Consider the following 17,863-nt stretch of genomic DNA (forward strand, 5'->3'; position numbering starts at 1 on the left):
TCTTCTTCTTCTTCTTCTTCTTCTTCTTCTTCTTCTTCTTCTTCTTCTTCTTCTTCTTCTTCTTCTTCTTCTTCTTCTTCTTCTTCTTCTTCTTCTTCTTCTTCTTATTCTTCTTATTCTTCTTCTTCTTATTCTTCTTCTTCTTCTTCTTCTTCTTCTTCTTCTTCTTCTTCTTATTCTTCTTCTTCTTCTTCTTCTTCTTTTTCTTCTACTCTTCTTCTTCCTCTTCTTCTTCTTCTCTTTCTTCTTCTTCTTCTTCTTCTTCTCCTTATTTTAATATCATTTTGCCTTATCTGTTGCCGGATTGGGATTCCGGTTCTTCCTTTACCCATTTTTTCTATGATTTTCTATTTTTGGCCAGTCTTTAATTGTTCAATAGTTTTCCCCTTATTCCTTCCTATTTGTTGGATCTGATCTATCCATTTCCTTCTGGTTCTTGTCCTTCCTTTTCCTTCTACTTTCCAATTCTAATATTTGCCATGTAATTCTTGCTGGTTTCATTATATTCTATGTCCGAATCAGAGCATGTGCTTCTCAGTAATAGCTTTCGTCTTTGTTATTTGTCTGATATCTTCATTTTTTATTCTGTCCCATTAATTGTTTCGCACATTTATCTCAATGTTTTATTTCGATTACGTTGATTTTGATTCATGTTTTTTCTGAATTGTCTAGTTTTGTCTTGCATATGTTATTATTGGTACTGTTATCGTATTGTGAATTTTTCTCTTGATTTCAATGTTTACATTTTTGTGTCCATTTCCGCGTTTATGCTGTTAACACAATGCTGCCAAAATATTCGTACGTCGTACGTTGTTATTTTCTCTAATATTGTTCAATGAAATTAATCTCCCTGTTGTTTTGGTCTTCTTTTTGATCAACTATCATCGTTTTTGTTTTATTTATATTTAGCTCCATTTTCATTTTAAGTCCATGAATTCACCTTTGCATTTTATGTTTACTGTTCGCTACCGTTTTCAAAATACAAGGTTTGAAAAATTAAACAAATTATTTTATTTTGGTACCTTGGAAATAATATTCTTCTAATCATTTAATTATATCTCCCTCACTTACAACATTTTAGATGTGTTATATAAATGTTAAAGTAGAAGACATTCTTAAGACTATTTGAAATAATCTTAAGAATATCTCTACTGTCACCTGCCACGTACAAAAATGACAAGATTGGATTAGTATTTAGTAATATCACACAGACAATATTTAATTATAACAGCAAAATGGCTAGAAGTAATTTTAGCGTAAATCAACCGATAAAAAGGGGTGTTGAGCGACCCGACCGACTTCTTGAATGAACAAAAACCTTTACTGAACATCTGACGATTACACCCTATCCCCCATCCTTTAATACGAACAAAGTTACAGAGTCGTCTAGATAAAAGTGGTAGTGGCTAACCTAATTTGTGACCAATCTAACTATTTGAACTAAACATCTTTAGAGAAATAACGTCATCTCTATTTTGGAGATATCCGTAACTTTGCTAATCTTTCACCCGTTGACCCAAAATTCAATAGGTATATTCCTTGAACCACATGAAACCTATGTGAAGAAAGTTCACATATTTGTAATGCCTTCAGTATACTAAGGCCTTTTGAAAATGAGGGTGGAGTAATAAAATATTTCCTCCTTAAAAATCTTCTACTGTTGAAAATTTGTGAGTTATCAGGACAGATTTAAATCCTAATTAAATAATTCTGTAAATTTGAAGATTCTCAATTTTAAGAATTCTCAGCAAAAAATGGTCTTAGGAAAACTTTAGGAAAAATTTTCAGGAACACGAATATCGAAACGGCATTTCAAAATTTTTAAACCCAGCGACATTAGTGTAAAAACAAATTAGAACAATATATTTTCAAACGCCATTTTGGAGGAGAGTAAATGAAATTTAGAAATGAAGAAATCAAGATCAGAATAGCAAAAGCTAGAGCTACTTTTACCAAAATGAAAACAGTTTTATGCGGAAGAGAGCTAAGTTTAAATCTTAAAATTCGCCTGATGAGATGTTACGTGCTGTCAGTTCTTTTCTATGGAATGGAAGCTTGGACACTGAAAAAGATCGATACAAGGAAAATAGAAGCATTCGAGATGTGGATGTACCGCAGGATACTGAGAATATCGTGGACAGAGAGAGTGACAAACATGGAAGTGTTGCGAAGGATGCAGAAAGAAAAAGAACTTGCGCTTACTATTAAAAAGCGCAAACTGCAATACTTGGGACATATAATGAGGGGACAAAAGTACCAGCTACTACAATTAATTATTCAGGGAAAAATAATAGGTAAAAGATCCATTGGCAGAAGAAAACATTCATGGTTGAAGAATTTAAGAGATTGGTACAAGTGCAGCAGCTGCCAATTATTTAGATCTACGGTATCAAAAATACGCATAGCCTTGATGATAGCCAAACTTCGGAACGAGGACGGCACCTGAAGAAGAAGAAGAAATGAAATTTGGATTTCCCAATGGATTTGTCGAAAATATCCATCGAAACATAAAAAACAGACCGTTTTAAAAGATTATACTCTATCGTCTATCGGCAACAATCGCGTACTTGCAATTGAAAAATAGTAACATTTACAAAACAAATTAAATATCTCATAAACTATTGAATATTTTTCAACCAATGTGTTTTGCTCCACAGACCCTTTTAAAAGCATTTATACTTTATCGTCTATCGGCAACAATCGCGTATTTGCAATTGAAAATAGTAACATTTACAAAACAAATTAAATATCTTATAAATTATTGAATATTTTTCAACCAATTTTTTTTATCTATATTGGAAGCACAACTCAACTTTTCCTGCAAAATAAAATATTTATAGTGCCTATTTATAATGCAAATAACAATTTTTTTCAAATTTGTTTTTAAAGCTTAAATTATAAATATTTAAATAAATTAAGGGTCAAATTTAATTTAGAAAATCTTAAATGAAAGCTTTTCTCTTCAACTTTGCAGAAGAAAGTCCTACAAACCTTCATAAAAACATGAATTACCGCAGCAGTTAAAAAAGTAAATTGTGTGCAAAAATTACCCCTTTTTCATTATGAAACAATGATCCCCTTATATAAATTATACACTTTTTTGAAAAACATTTTTGTTTTCATCTAAAGTTTGATATAAAATGTTTTCCAACATATAGGCTATTGATTATGTATTACATATAGAAAGAAACTACAACGTTAACGGAGTTTTATTGTTTAATATAGTCAATGGACCTCTAAATATGAAAAAACCGCGGAGTGATAGCATTTTAAGGGGTGCGTTTTTGAGAAAGGGGTGAATTAGTCACTAGGCACAGGGCGAATTAGGGTGAGTTCTATGCACTTTTGGTACAAACACGTATACATGAAAATTGTTCCAGGTTAAATTTACTATTGAAATATCACATTTCAAAGTGAAAAATATTTTTTTTACAAAAATATATTCAGAAGAAAAGAAAGAAAACAACACGAAAGATAGTAATTTTGTTTTTTGCCGCATAACTTTTTCCATGGGGATATAGGTATAGGCATTGCTTCACGGAAGAAACTTCCATCTTTCCTCTTTAAAATGTTGTTTGGTAGAATTCTCTATAATTTATAGTTTTCAAAATATGATTTTTCAAACTTCGTTAATCACAGCGATTTTGGCTCATTTTCCTTGTCACTTCGCAAACATTGTTCTATAACTTTTTTCTACGTAGCTTTAGGTATATGCAATGGTACATTTTGTATGAATAAAAGTAAATTACCTTTAAAATGGTCTATTGGAGAAGGCCATATGACTATTTCTAAGCAAGATATGATTTTTGAAAACTGTATACTTTTAATGATTTTTGATATATTTTTCGATTATTTTTAAATTTCTCATTACAACTTTTTTTATTGTATATTTATGTATATGAGCAATATTTTTACTTTTTCGAAAATTTTGGGGGTAGGTCTACCGATTTTCCCCAAATTTTAGTATGTTATTGTACTACATACGAAAAGACACTCTGAATCTTTTCAGATTTTTCTAAGCCCTGGCGGCCATTTTGTGAGCCTTAAAAGGTCAAGACATAGCCCTTTTTAAAGCTTTTTTGAAAAAAATTTTTCTCGGCTCCCTCTTCACAGAAAATAATTTTGAGAACGTCATATTATAGTTAGTGATGTCTACTTTTAAGTGAATTTTTTAAACTTTTAGCAAATATCAATACGCCTTTTTGGTAAACATTAAAATAGGTCCACTTTTTACCAAAAATGGCCATATTCAAACAGCAATAAAATAACTTTTAAGTAATGCATCCATATTTAGCAAGTAACAGATTAAAAGAGCTCTAAAAGATCTTCAATTCGACATGTAAAGTTTTTTTAGACTTTACAACTTTTTGAGCTATGGACGTTTTAAAAATGGCCGTTTTACACAAAACGCGTTTTTTCGCATTTTCAAAAAGGTGGTACTTTTTTCTGCCAACTATATTTTCTGTATACTACAGGTTCCCAAAGGATTTTGTTTGGCTATTTGCTTTTAAACCTCTCATCTGAACCCCCAAAAATCGAGAACTTGTGATTCTTTCGTGAGCTAATGTACCTTGCCCTGTTGACCTTCCTCGCTAAAGCAGGGGCTACGTAGCCCTTTTATACATTATAAATTGTGAAAGTAGAAAAAAGACCTTTAATTTAAGCTCTGAAAGAAGTCCATAGCATTTACGGAACCAAAACTATGACAATTTTAACATTTAAGTGAATTGAAAATACCAAATCTGTGAGAGCGCGTTTTAGCGGTTTTCAGTTTTTTTCTTAAAATTTCAATATCATCGATCCTACAGTTCACCTTTTTTTTTTTCAAAATACTAATTGAAGATAAAAGCGTTTTGGAAAACATTCATAATATGTAATCAAAATCCTTTTTTAGAAAAACTACTGTATGGAAAGAGCTTTAATTGACGATTTATATAATTGTGTTTGTGTTTGTTATTGTTTTTTTATGACTCTTTGTAAGCTTTGTCTATAAAATTGTACAATTTTCCATGACAATAAGCATATTTCTAGTCAATCGATAAAACTAATTCTCATTCAATAACAAAGGCGCGATGTACCTTTTCCTGGGGCGAAAAATATGGGAAATTGTAAAAAAATTTCAAACGTTAAAGAGACAAGTTATGCGTCACAGCATTAGATCATTCAATGAAGGGCAACTCACAAATGCTCGTGAGATGTTTGAATACGCGTTCAATAAGGACGAAGCGATAAAGTAATTTTATAAAATTAAGATTGATTTACGAGAAAGAAATATATTTTAATTCTTTCTTATTACTCATAGTCCTGTCGCCAGTAGGGGTACAACGGCCTCCTTAATTCAGATGGACTTACCCAAGTTTTCTTTATGTATTTTGACCCGTAGAACACGAATTTTTTGGGTAACAGTCGATCCGAATGTCGACAAGATTGTTATAAACAAAGAACTTGAGGAATCACATAACAGCGATTTTTCGCAAAACAAAACATTTTTTTGTATATTTTGAGTTATTCTAAGCAAAAAATGTTTTTACAAGTTTTTTCGTAGGATGCATAGTTTTCGACATAAACGAGGTTGAACTTTTAAAAAATCGAAACATTGCAATTTTTGAACCCGAATAACTTTTGATTGAAAAATAAAATAGCAATTCTGCTTACTGCATTTGAAAGTTCAAGTCAAATACTATCGGCTTTGATTATTTTCATTGCTAGAAAATAATTTTTTTATTGTTAAACAAAGCTATAAACACATAGTGATTGAATGGTGTTTTCAATGCATTTCTAATTTGAAATCGAACGAGTAGGCGCGCATTCCGAATTTCTACGTATATTACGTACATTAAAACGCATGCATTTGGCACGGGAAACACTATGTGTTTATAGCTTTGTTTGACAAATAAAAACTTAATTTTTAGCAATGCAAATAATCAAAACCGATGTAATTTGACTTGAACTTTGAAATGCAGTAAGCAGAATTGCTATTTTATTTTTTAATCAAAAGTTATTCCGGTTCAAAAATTGCACTTTTTCGATTTTTTGAAAGTTCAACCGCGTTTATCTCGAAAACTATGCATCCTACGAAAAAAACTTGTAAGATCATTTTTTGCTGAGAATCACCCAAAAAATACAAAAAAAGTTTTGATTTGCGAAAAATCGCTGCTATGTAATTCCTCAAGTTCTTTGTTTATAACAATCTTATCGACATCCGGATCAACTGTTACCCAAAAAATTCGTGTTCTAGGGTTCAAAATACATAAAAAAAAACTTGGGTCAGTCCATCTGAATTAAGGAGGCCGTTGTACCCCCCCTGGCGACAGGACTATCATTTCAAAGTCTTGTGGGTACCTCAGTTAAAATAGACAAGCACAAAAACGCTTATGTAAACGTTTTAATGAAGTTAAAACACTCCCAAACACTAGGACGAACCACTGCTACATTCCCTTAGGATATAACAAATTGGCAATGAAAATAACTTCGTTTTCAACACAACAAAAAGTAATTTAAGTTAATTTACCTTGAAATAAAATTCATATGTTAAATAAATATATTTAAAATAAAATAATGAGTTGAATTTTTTTTAGAATATAATTGTTTTAATGAAAGTAACTCTGCTACTTTCGACGTCCAGATAGGGCTTGTGATACATACATAGCTACCTGGGATGAGTGAGTTCTTCCCTTTGTATCCCTCAAGAGTGGATGGAATGAATTGGATGCAAGAGGCATAAGACTGAAATATATTAAAAATTATGAGGGAGATCTATGTCCAGCAGTGGTCAAGCGAAGACTGAATGATGAGCCGTATGGCTAAATCTGGATAATAAAATTAATTCGATAAACCGTTTTTATTAAAATTTTCATCTTTGAGGGAGTGTGAGCCGTATGGCTAAATCTGGAAAAGTGCTAAGATAAGTATTGGATAAGTACTAAATCTGTATAAGAAGAAAAAAAAGTAAATACTCTAACTTGTATTTAAAAAAATATATATATTCGTACTGTGTAATCTAAAATACAGCAGTGTAAAGATTAAAATTAACTTTAAGAAAAAATAAGCCTACATAGATTTAATTGGTACCTTTAATTCACTTAAATGTTAAAAGTGTCATAACTTTGGTTCCGTAAACGCTATGGACTTCTTTCAGAGCTTAAATTAAAGGTCTTCTTTTCTACTTTCACAATTTATAATTTATAAAAGGCTACATAGCCCCTGCTTTAGCGAGGAAGGTCAACAGGGCAAGGTACATTAGCTCACGAAAGAATCACAATTTCTCGATTTTTGGGGGTTCAGATGAGAGGTTTAAAAGCAAATAGCCAAACAAAATCCTTTGGGAACCTGTAGTATACATAAAAAACTACCTCCAAAAATTTTTTTGTGCAATTCGAAGTTGGCAGAAAAAAGTTCCAATTCTTTGAAAATGCGAAAAAACGCGTTTATCGTAAAACGGCCATTTTTAAAACGTCCATAGCTCAAAAAGTTGTAAAGTCTAAAAAAAACTTTACATGTCGAATTGAAGATCTTTCAGAGATCTTTTAATCTGTTACTTGCTAAATATGGATTCATTACCTAAAAGTTACTTTATTGCTGTTTGAATATGGCCATTTTTGGTAAAAAGTGGACCTATTTTAATGTTTGCCAAAAAGGCGCATTGATATTTGCCAAAAGTTTAAAAATTCACGTTAAAAGTAGACATTACTAGCTATAATATGACGTTCTCATTATTATTCTCTGTGAAGAAGGAGCCGAGAAAAATTTTTTTCAAAAAAGCGTTAAATAGGGCTATTATGACTTTTAAAGCTCACAAAATGGCCGCCAGGGCTTAGAAAAATCTGAAAAAATTCAGAGTGTCTTTTTGTATGTAGTACAATAACATACTAAAATTTGGGGAAAATCGGTAGACCTCCCCCCAAAATTTTCGAAAACGTAAAAATATTGCTCATATACATTGTGCAATAAAAAGAAAGCCTAATTTCTTTACTTTAAAATGGTGTACTGTAAAAAATTCTAGGACTATTTTTAAACAAGATATGCGTTCTCAAAATGTGTCATATACACATCCCACAGGTCCCACTAAGCTGGAACCATATGGAAACTTTTTTATTATTAACTTTATGAAAAAAAATTATTCTTTATAAAATGCTCTGCATAATCTAAAACCTGAGATGCAATCATCAGATATAAAATTTTATCAATAGTGTACAAGGTATGTTAATAGTTATTTATGTACCAAGTCAGTAAAGTGACTCTTTATCGAACGAGTCTGATATTACGAGCAGAGGGAGCGAAGCGAGCGAGGCGAGTAACAGACGAGTTCGATAAAGAGTCTTTACTGACGTGGTGCATACAAAATTTTATCGCCAATCATAAAAAACATTAACACTTAGTACTTAAGCCTTACTTAATTATATCCTTCTAATGAAAAAAGAGTGTGTGTACTTTGTACGCACGTAAGAAGTTATACTTCTATTATTATGATTTCAATGAAATAAATATATTTTAAACAGTTTAATCGTATGTTTATTTAAATATTTAACTAATTTTAATACTTAAAATAAAATACCAAAATTTAAAAATACCGTTAGTAGTTATTGGTTATGTCATTGTTTATGAAATGTAGCCTCCCGCAGCGCAGTTGCTTTTCCCTTGATTAATAGTAGAAAATCTAAATATATTTGCCAACAAATTATCAGTAAATATATATCACCGTCCTACATATAATCGAATTAACAAAAACACCATTTCATACTATATTAGCATTAATACAAAACTTAAAAGATTTAAGAATTTTTTTAAATTTTAGACGAAATAAAAATTTCGTATGACAGTAATGACAGTGACAGAATGCTTTGGCATGATGGCCGATTTCGATGTTTAATCGATAGTTGTTATCAATATTGAATACCTAATTACTAAATCTGTAAAGTTTTGATTTATGTTTTATGAATATAATTGGAAAATACTACAGAATTTCACTTTCTGACATAAATTTAATGAACAATCACGTAAATTTTGTACAATATTTTTAATAAGTAAAGTATCTAAATAAATTTTAAGTTCACTCAAATAAATAATCGATTACTGCCATCGACCACTTACATTCAATCTCAGTTAATTTGATTAATCGCGGCAGGTAAAGTAAAATTCTTCTTTCAGTACAATAAAGTGTTACTTTACTGCCGCAAATGGCGGCAAATGAGTACAATAATGAATGACTTTAGTGACGGTTGGCGATAAAAAATATGAATTTCGCTCATGAGTGAAGTACCTTTATATTTCACAATATCGAAAAGTGTTATTAAGAAAAGTTATTTGTAACTAAAAATTATGTTATAATATGCAACTATATTCTTCTAATTGCAAAAAATAAAAAAAAATTAAAATTTTTCTCAAGTTACGGATACCCTTGGACATCCTACGGATATCTTGTTTAAAAATAGTCCTAGAATTTTCGCAATACACGCATATTATGCATATTTGCAATACATGCATTAAAGTAAAGAAAATAAGTTTTTTTATTGCACAATGTATTCGCTCTGAGCGTTAACAAAGTGTCAAAGCAAAATCGACCGACCTGCTCATGGTGGCGGTTTTTTGAAATTCTATCAGGACGCTTTGTGTATGTTTAAATGAGACATTTAAAAAAAATGCCGTGTCCCGCTAGTGATATTATGTATTAATATAAACAGAAAATAAAAACGCACTTAATCTGATATAAATTCTTCTATTTTCAATATTGATTATCAGTTTGATTTTGTATACATAACCTCACTATCGCAGTTTATGTCAATAAATCTTTATTAACGAAAAAGAAAATATTTTTGTTGCACTATAAATTACAGTATAAATTAATAACTAATGAATTCTAACAATTGTATTCGGTTATTATCACTACAAAATAAAATATTCAAGTTTAACAAAATAATCCCATAAGACTCAATGTTAAAACGTCCTGACAAAATCTGACAGCGTGTCACGTGACTGTAAGTAGAGGGGAGACGCACGGAGCCAATATACCTAAATGTACAAGAAAAAAGTCAGAATATGAAATTTAAACAATAATCATAAAAAATATCAAAATTCATTAAAAGTATAAAACCTTGAAAAAGCATAACTTGCTTAAAAATAGTTGCACAATTTTATAAAATAGACCATTTTAAAGGTGATTGACTTCTATTTTTACTAAATGTACCATTACATATACCTAGAGATACGTAGAAAGAAGTTACAGAACAATGTTGGCGAAATAATGGGGAAAATGGCCCTAAAAATGCTGTGAGCGGCAAACTTTGAAAAATCCTATTTCGGAAAATATAAATCCTGGTGACTTCTACTAAACGTCATTTTAAAGAGAAAGGACTGAAGTTATTTTTCGGTGAAGCAATACCTATATCTATATCCCTGAGGAAAAAAGTTATGGGGCCAAAAACAAAATTGCTTTTTTTGGTGTTTTTTTCTTGCTTTTCTTTTGAATATATTTTTGTAAAAAAATAGTTTTTGACTCTAAAATGTGATATTTCGATAGTAAATTTAACCTGAACACTTTTCCTGTAGACGTGTTTGTACCAAAAGTTCATAGAACTCACCCTAATTCACCCTGAGCCTAGGAACTAATTCGCCCCTTTCTCACAAACGCACCTATTTAAATGGTAGCACTCCGCGGTTTTTCCAAACGAGGTTCGTTGATTATATGAGACAATAAAATCTCATTAACGTTGTAGTTCCTTTTAGCTCTCTTATTTTGAACATAATCAATAGCCTAATATACCGAATTACAATTTGATTTTATTTTATTTGATCAAGCTATTCATCAATAATTCACACAGACACACAATACATTTTCAAAATAGATCATTAAACAACATTAACCTGTAGCGAGTTTGTTAATAGCTTTTCCAAAAATTAGACTTTATAAAGTTGGCACCTAATTATTTCCAATGTGCAAAATTCTAACGTTACAACAAGCTTTTTACAAAAAAATCCCGATCCGAAAAATTGACCGTCTAAAGTATCGTTTTCAAGCTCAACTTTTATTTAATTAATTACTTTTAATTACTTACAGTTGGATAATTACATACGAAACAGCTTAAACAACGGTAAACTTCACTCTGGAGACCTAATTCACAGTTTATTGTAAATTTTTTAATACAAAAATTTGTTTCGCGGTTACCTTTTGTGCCAATTTTTATCTATCACAATATTAGAGAAAAAATGTTTTTGAAAAATTTTTTTTATAAAAATTAATCAATATTTATTGCAAAAAAGCCCATGCAGATGTTATTATTTTTTATATGTTATCCAAAATTAAAAAAAAACATTGAAATTTGTTTATTATTAACGAATATATTGCAAAATACCCGATATACCCACCAGTTTTCAGGCAAAAAGTTTCTATTTAAGGTCTTTTATGAAAATATTTTCATTGAATAGATCACTCTTCAAAACCACTTTATTCCGATTTTCATAATCCTGTTGCCTTTAGTTCTCGAGATATTTCTAATAGGACTTTTATCTGCCTCACCCTGCATAATATACCGGGTGTCCACTTATATTTTCCCCCATTTTAACTGCCTATAACTTCTAAACGGCTCAAGATAAAGTTTGATTTTAGTAAAAGTTTTGTCTGAATGGATTGAATTTTTTATATCGCTTTTAAATACGAAATAAAAAATGGCAGATTTTTGAAAAAAACTTTGTTGACTTTTTTTAATGGAACCCAGTATATTATTTTGTAAATTGAAAGAAAGGTCATTCACCTATCTAGCAATATAAAATTTTTCAAAATCGGTTGTCAAATCACTGAGTAATTAATTTTTAAAATGGGAGGTGCAACGTGGATATCACATACCTAAATAACATAACTAAGCAAGTTATGTGAATTCCTCATTGCAACTTTCATTTTAAAAATTAATTGCTCAATCATTTGACAATCGTTTTTAAAATTTTTTATATCGCTGGATAGATAAATGACCGTTTTTCAATTTTTTAGGTAAATGACCATTTTTATATCGCTTTTAAATAAAAAATGGCGGATTTAAAAAAAAAAAATGTTGACTTTTTTTATTAAAACACCCAGTATATTTTTTTTTATCTTGAAAAAACGGTCATTTACCTATCCAGCGATATAAAATTTGTTAAAATCGGTTGCCAAATGACTGAGCAATTAATTTTTAAAATGAGAGATGCAATGTGGAAATCACATAACATAATATCATTTTGCTCAGTTATGTTATTTAGTTATGTGATATCCACGTTGCAATTTTAAAAATTAATTACTCAGTGATTTGACAACCGATTTTGAAAACCTTTATATCGCTGGATAGGTGAATGACCTTTCTTTCAATTTACAAAAAAATATACTGGGTGTTCCATTAAAAAAAAAGTCAACAACTTTTTTTTCAAAAATCTGCCACTTTTTTTCGTATTTGAAAGCGATATAAAAAATTCAATCCATTCAGACAAAACTTTTACTAAAATAAAACATTTCAGCGAAAACCGCATATTTCTATCTTGAGCCGTTTAGAAGTTATAGGCAGTTAAAATGGGTGAAAATATAAGTGGACACCCGGTATAGTACATTATTGGTACATTATAGATAACAATAATAGTTATTTATGTATCAAGGGCGTAAAATAGGCGTTTATGGACCGCGACGTGTAAGTAAGAGCCCAAGCCGATAGGCGAGGGCTATTAACACGTAAGGTCCATAAATGCTGTTGACGCCCGAAATACATACAAATTTTTATGTACGACTGTTTTAGTGATCATTTATTAATAAAGATACAAAATTCCTTGCACGATCGTCTTAGTGATTATTTTTTAATGCTTCTTTTTCTTTCCACCTTTTGCGAGCAATTTATTATAAATACCGTTTCAAAAGTTGCATGAATTTTATAGCTCAATTTATTAAATCTCATCCTGTATAACAATTCACCGAATCATTTGTATTGGTTAGTTAATAAAAAATGTCATATTGAAAGAAATATGTGTAAGAAATAATAATATGATAGAACAGTAATCTCTATAGCTATGTTCGCCAATAACAAATTGCAGTCCAAATTTATATGGTGATTCTTTTAGACATGCACCTTCCACAAATCATACGGAGTTATTGGAAGTTCATAGCAACTTACAACAGAGCAAAGTAGCAAATCCTAACATTTCTATAAATAGTTGTTCAAATTGTGTTATAAATATTATTAATTGTGTTATAAATTATAGATGTAGGAAACTTATGTTTGATTGCTAAAGTTATAACTCCTTTATTAAAATAAAATACAATAAATAAAAACTTTGTGTTTCACTAACCACGCCCGCCATCTAACATTACCGCCCGGCGGGCGATAAAGAAGCCCACGGGCGCAAAAGTGGCACTTTACGCCCGCCAAATGTATACATAATAATATGGACTTTACCGCCCGGTCGTGCATAAAAAAATGTAATTAACTTAAAAAAAAAATTAATCAAAAAGGTCATCATACTTTGCAGATTTTTTAAGATATTAGATGTGCTGCAAAGTTCTTTAAAATGTGCCACTTCTTCCACTAAATCATCAACATCGATATCGTTCTCATAATAGTCGGTAATAGTTTTAAGTCTACTGGTTGACTATTGGCTGTGAACAATATGTTAAAAACATCGTTTACAGAATTATAAGCATATTTTCGTAAAGATAGTTGCGCAATTAAAGTGTCACAAATAGGTAAAAAACTATTTATTTTAAAATTTGCATGTCCTTTATTTAAAAAGATCGTTTTGGGAACACTTGAATTTTCATGAAAAATTGTTTTCTTTATCGTCCTCAGGAAAGCTCATCTTTATATGAAACGTTTATCGGCGATAAATTTTTAAGAACTGTTCATGGTTTATGAATATAACTCTTATTGTTATCACTTCCTGTTCGTAAAATGAAAGAATTTTGAAAATTTATTTTGTTATTGCAATAAAATTTTTTTTGGTGATCTTTCCGGGCCCCGTTAAAATGCGGGCCCGAGACAGGTGCCTCACGGGCCTAGTGGTAAAATAGGCCCTGGCCACAATACAACATTGGAAACCTTACGAAAGTAAACGACCAAGAGGAAGACCACAGATGGGTTGGTATTATAAAAGGAATAGCCGGAACAAATAATTGGAAGTAAATATATCAGGATAGAGACTAATGGAAGGAGTTGGGATTGGCATATGTCCAAGGGTGGACAATAGAAGACTGGGAAGAAATATTTTATACCAAACTAATGGATATTTATTGCAAAAGGATCATGCAGATGTTATTAATTTTATATGCTACCCCAAATTAAAAAAAACATTGAAACTAGAACATTATTAACGGAGATATTGCAAACCATTTCTCCCACCACTTTTCAGGCCAAAAGTATTTCATTTAATTAATTAACATTCTACAATTTTTATTATATTATGTATATTTTTTAATAATAATAATTTGTAATATTTTTTGTTAAGTAATAGGGTTGATAGATGTACTCACGCAGTTTAAATGTTGATAATTGATAAAAAATCGAATTTTGAATTTTTAAAATTGGAGAAGCTATCTCGGCAAAAAATTGTCCTAAAAAACTAATAATAATTTTTTGCAAAATTGTTTTTAAGCGTTATTTATAATTATTTAAATAAATTAAGTGGCAAATTTAATTTAACAAGACTTAAACGAAAGCTTTTTCCTTCGACTTGCAGAAAAAAATCGTAAAAACCTTCATAAAAATATGAATGTTATATATAAATCATGTAATTTCTTGAACATATCTTATTTCACCTAAAATTTTGATATAAAATTTGTTCGAATTACATTTTGATTTTGTTACTTAATTAGGCTACAGTTCAAATCTATTCATCAATAATTCACAAATAGTACATACAATACATGCCCAGAATAGATCATTAAACAACAATGGTTGTCATCAATTAAGCTCTCGTGAATTTGTTAATAACTTTTACAAAAATTAGACTATCAAGTAAGTATTTCCAATGCACAATATTATAATGTGATAACAATAATTTTAAGCTTTTTGCCAAAAAATCCCGGCCCGAAAAATTTACGGTTTTAAAAATATCGTTTCCAAGCTCAGCTTTTATTTAATTAATTAATTTTAATTAATTACAGTTGGATAATTACATACGAATCAGCTTTAACAACGTTAAACTTTACTGTGGAGACCTCGTACACAGTTTTCTGCAAATTTTTTAATATAATTTTTTTTAATACTGTGTCGTAGTTATCTTTTGTGCCAATTTATCTCAATATTAAAAAAAAATTTTTGAAAAATAAATTGTTTACAACAAATTAACGATTATTTATTGCAAAAAGGGTCATACATATGTTATTATTTTTATATGCTACCCCAAATTAAAAAATATATATTGAAATTGACCCATTATTAACGGAGATACTGACTGCAAACTACTTCCTCCAACACTTTTCAGGCAAATTGATTTCATTTATGGTCGCTACAAAAATCATTACTTTTAAAATATTTTACAATTTTTACTATATATGTACAGGGTATAACAAAAATACAGGTCATAAATGTAATCACATATTCTGGGACCAAAAATAGTTCGATTGAACCTAACTTACCTTAGTACAAATGTGCACATAAAAAAAGTTACAGCCCTTTGAAGTTACAAAATGAAAATCGATTTTTTCCAATATATCGAAAACGAGTAAAGATTTTTTATTGAAAATGGACATGTGGCATTCTTACGGCAGTAGCATCTTAAGAAAAAATTATAGTGAAATTTGGACACCCCTAAAAATTTTATGGGGGTTTTGTTCCTTTAAACCCCCCCCCCTCCAAAACTTTTGTGTACGTTCCAATTAAATTATTATTGCAGTATCATTAGTTAAACACATGCTTTTTAAGATTTTTTGCCTCTTAGTACTTTTTCGAAAAGTCAGTTTTTATCGAGATATTTTGAATATTTGTCAAATCCACCACATATTTGTATATGGTTAAGTACGATTATGGAGACTAGGTAATAATATAAAAATTTATTTATGATTTACATTTTTAGGTATATTTTGAACCATATTAAAAAAGAAGCCACATCTCAATAAAAGGTGCCTTCTCGAAAAAATACAAAGAGTCAAAAAATGTTAAAAACACTGTGTTTAGCTAATGGTATCACAGTAATATTTTAATTGGAACGTACACAAACATTTGGGGGATTTAAAAGAACAAAACCACCATAAAATTTGTATGTAAAAATATTTAAAAATAAGCCTCAACTCGATAAAAACTGTCTTATCGAAAAAATACTAAGAGGTAAAAAAGTTTTAAGAATATTGAATTTAACTAATGGTACCACCATAATTTGGGGGGGTTTAAGGGACAAAATCCCCATAAAATTTTTATGGGGTGCACAAATTTCACTATAATTTTTCTTTAAGATGTTCCTGCCATAAAAATGCCACATGTCCATTTTCAATAAAAAAGCTCCAATAGTTTTCGATACATTCGAAATAATCGATTTTCATTTTGTAACTTCAAAGGGCTGTAACTTTTTTTATGTGCATATTTGTACGAAGGTAAGTTAGGTTCATTCGAACTATTTTTGGTCCCAGAATATGTGATTTAATTTATGACCTGTATTTTTGTTACATCCTGTATATTGTTAAGTAGTAGGGTTGATATATGTATCTACTCACGCAGTTTAAAATGTTAATATTGATAAATAAATAAATTATGAATTTTTAACGTTGAAACAGTTATCTCAGCAAAAAATGGTCATACAAAAATGTTTTTAATGTGTGAAAAATTGTCAGGCACACGATTATCGAAATGGCAGTTCAAAATTTTTAATCACCGTGATGTTATTAAAAAACAAGTTATAAACAAATTAGAACAATTTTCAATCGTCATTTTGAAGGGGAACTTAAGTGAAATTTTGATTTATCAATGCATTTGTTGAAAATAAAAGTCGACCTTATAAAAGTGTATGCTATATCTGCAACAAGCTCCTTTTTGCAATTAAAAAAACTATTGAATCATTTTCAACCAAATTTTGTTTTCTTTATACATACAGTCCCTGGCCATATTATTATGACCACCTATGAATTTTTATAAAAATCAACTATTCCACTAGGTACGTTTTGTTTAAAACATGATTTTTAAATTTAATTATGTTATCTAATGTTTAATGTTGTACATTAACACCAATAAAACATTTGAAAATATTACATGTTTATTTCCTTTTTAATAATTTGTTGAACCTCTGACCTTAATCAGATTGAAAATATTTGGGAGCTGTTAGAACGAGAAATTTCCGATGAAAAGGTCACTAACGAAATTGTTTTGATTAAAGGACTAATATATCATTGAAAAGACAATGACAAATTGAAGCAAAAAAAAATTTAACTGCATTCAAAGTATGGCAAGACGGATACAAGCGCTATATGGCTCCCTGGCCATATTATTATGACCACCTATGAATTTTTATAAAAATCAACTATTCCACTAGGTACGTTTTGTTTAAAACATGATTTTTAAATTTAATTTTGTTATGTAAGGTTAATGTTGTACATTAACTATATTATATTTAATAATAAACACCAATAAAACATTTGAAAATATTACATGTTTATTTCCCTTTTTAATAATTTGTTGAACTTCTGACCTTAATCAGATTGAAAATATTTGGGAGCTGTTAGATCGAGAAATTTCCAATGAAAAGGTCACTAACGAAATTGTTTTGATTAAAGTACTAATATATCATTGAAAACACAATGACAAATTGAAGCAAAAAAAAAATGTAACTACATTCAAAGTAAGATAAGACGGATACAAGCGCTAATCAAAGTTAAAGGTGGCTCAACAAAATATTGGAAAAATAAAAATATGTGATATTTTTAAATGTT

At 29.8% G+C, this 17,863-nt stretch overlaps 1 protein-coding gene across 4 annotated transcripts in view; it reads right to left on the bottom strand.

The window, feature by feature from the left end:
* LOC126880010 (neo-calmodulin-like) overlaps positions 1-17,863 on the bottom strand; it is a 46,460-nt gene that overhangs the window by 17,882 nt on the left and 10,715 nt on the right. The window contains exon 1 of one of the 4 annotated variants that reach the window (XM_050643523.1): positions 11,052-11,079. The exons of the other annotated variants lie outside the window; for them this stretch is intronic. The gene's annotated coding sequence lies outside the window, so the exon portion shown is untranslated. Of the gene's footprint in view, positions 1-11,051; positions 11,080-17,863 lie in introns of those variants that run through there. 4 annotated transcript variants of the gene reach the window in all.

The sequence above is a fragment of the Diabrotica virgifera genome, chromosome 2, assembly GCF_917563875.1.
Source record: "Diabrotica virgifera virgifera chromosome 2, PGI_DIABVI_V3a".
Lineage (NCBI taxonomy): Eukaryota > Metazoa > Arthropoda > Insecta > Coleoptera > Chrysomelidae > Diabrotica > Diabrotica virgifera.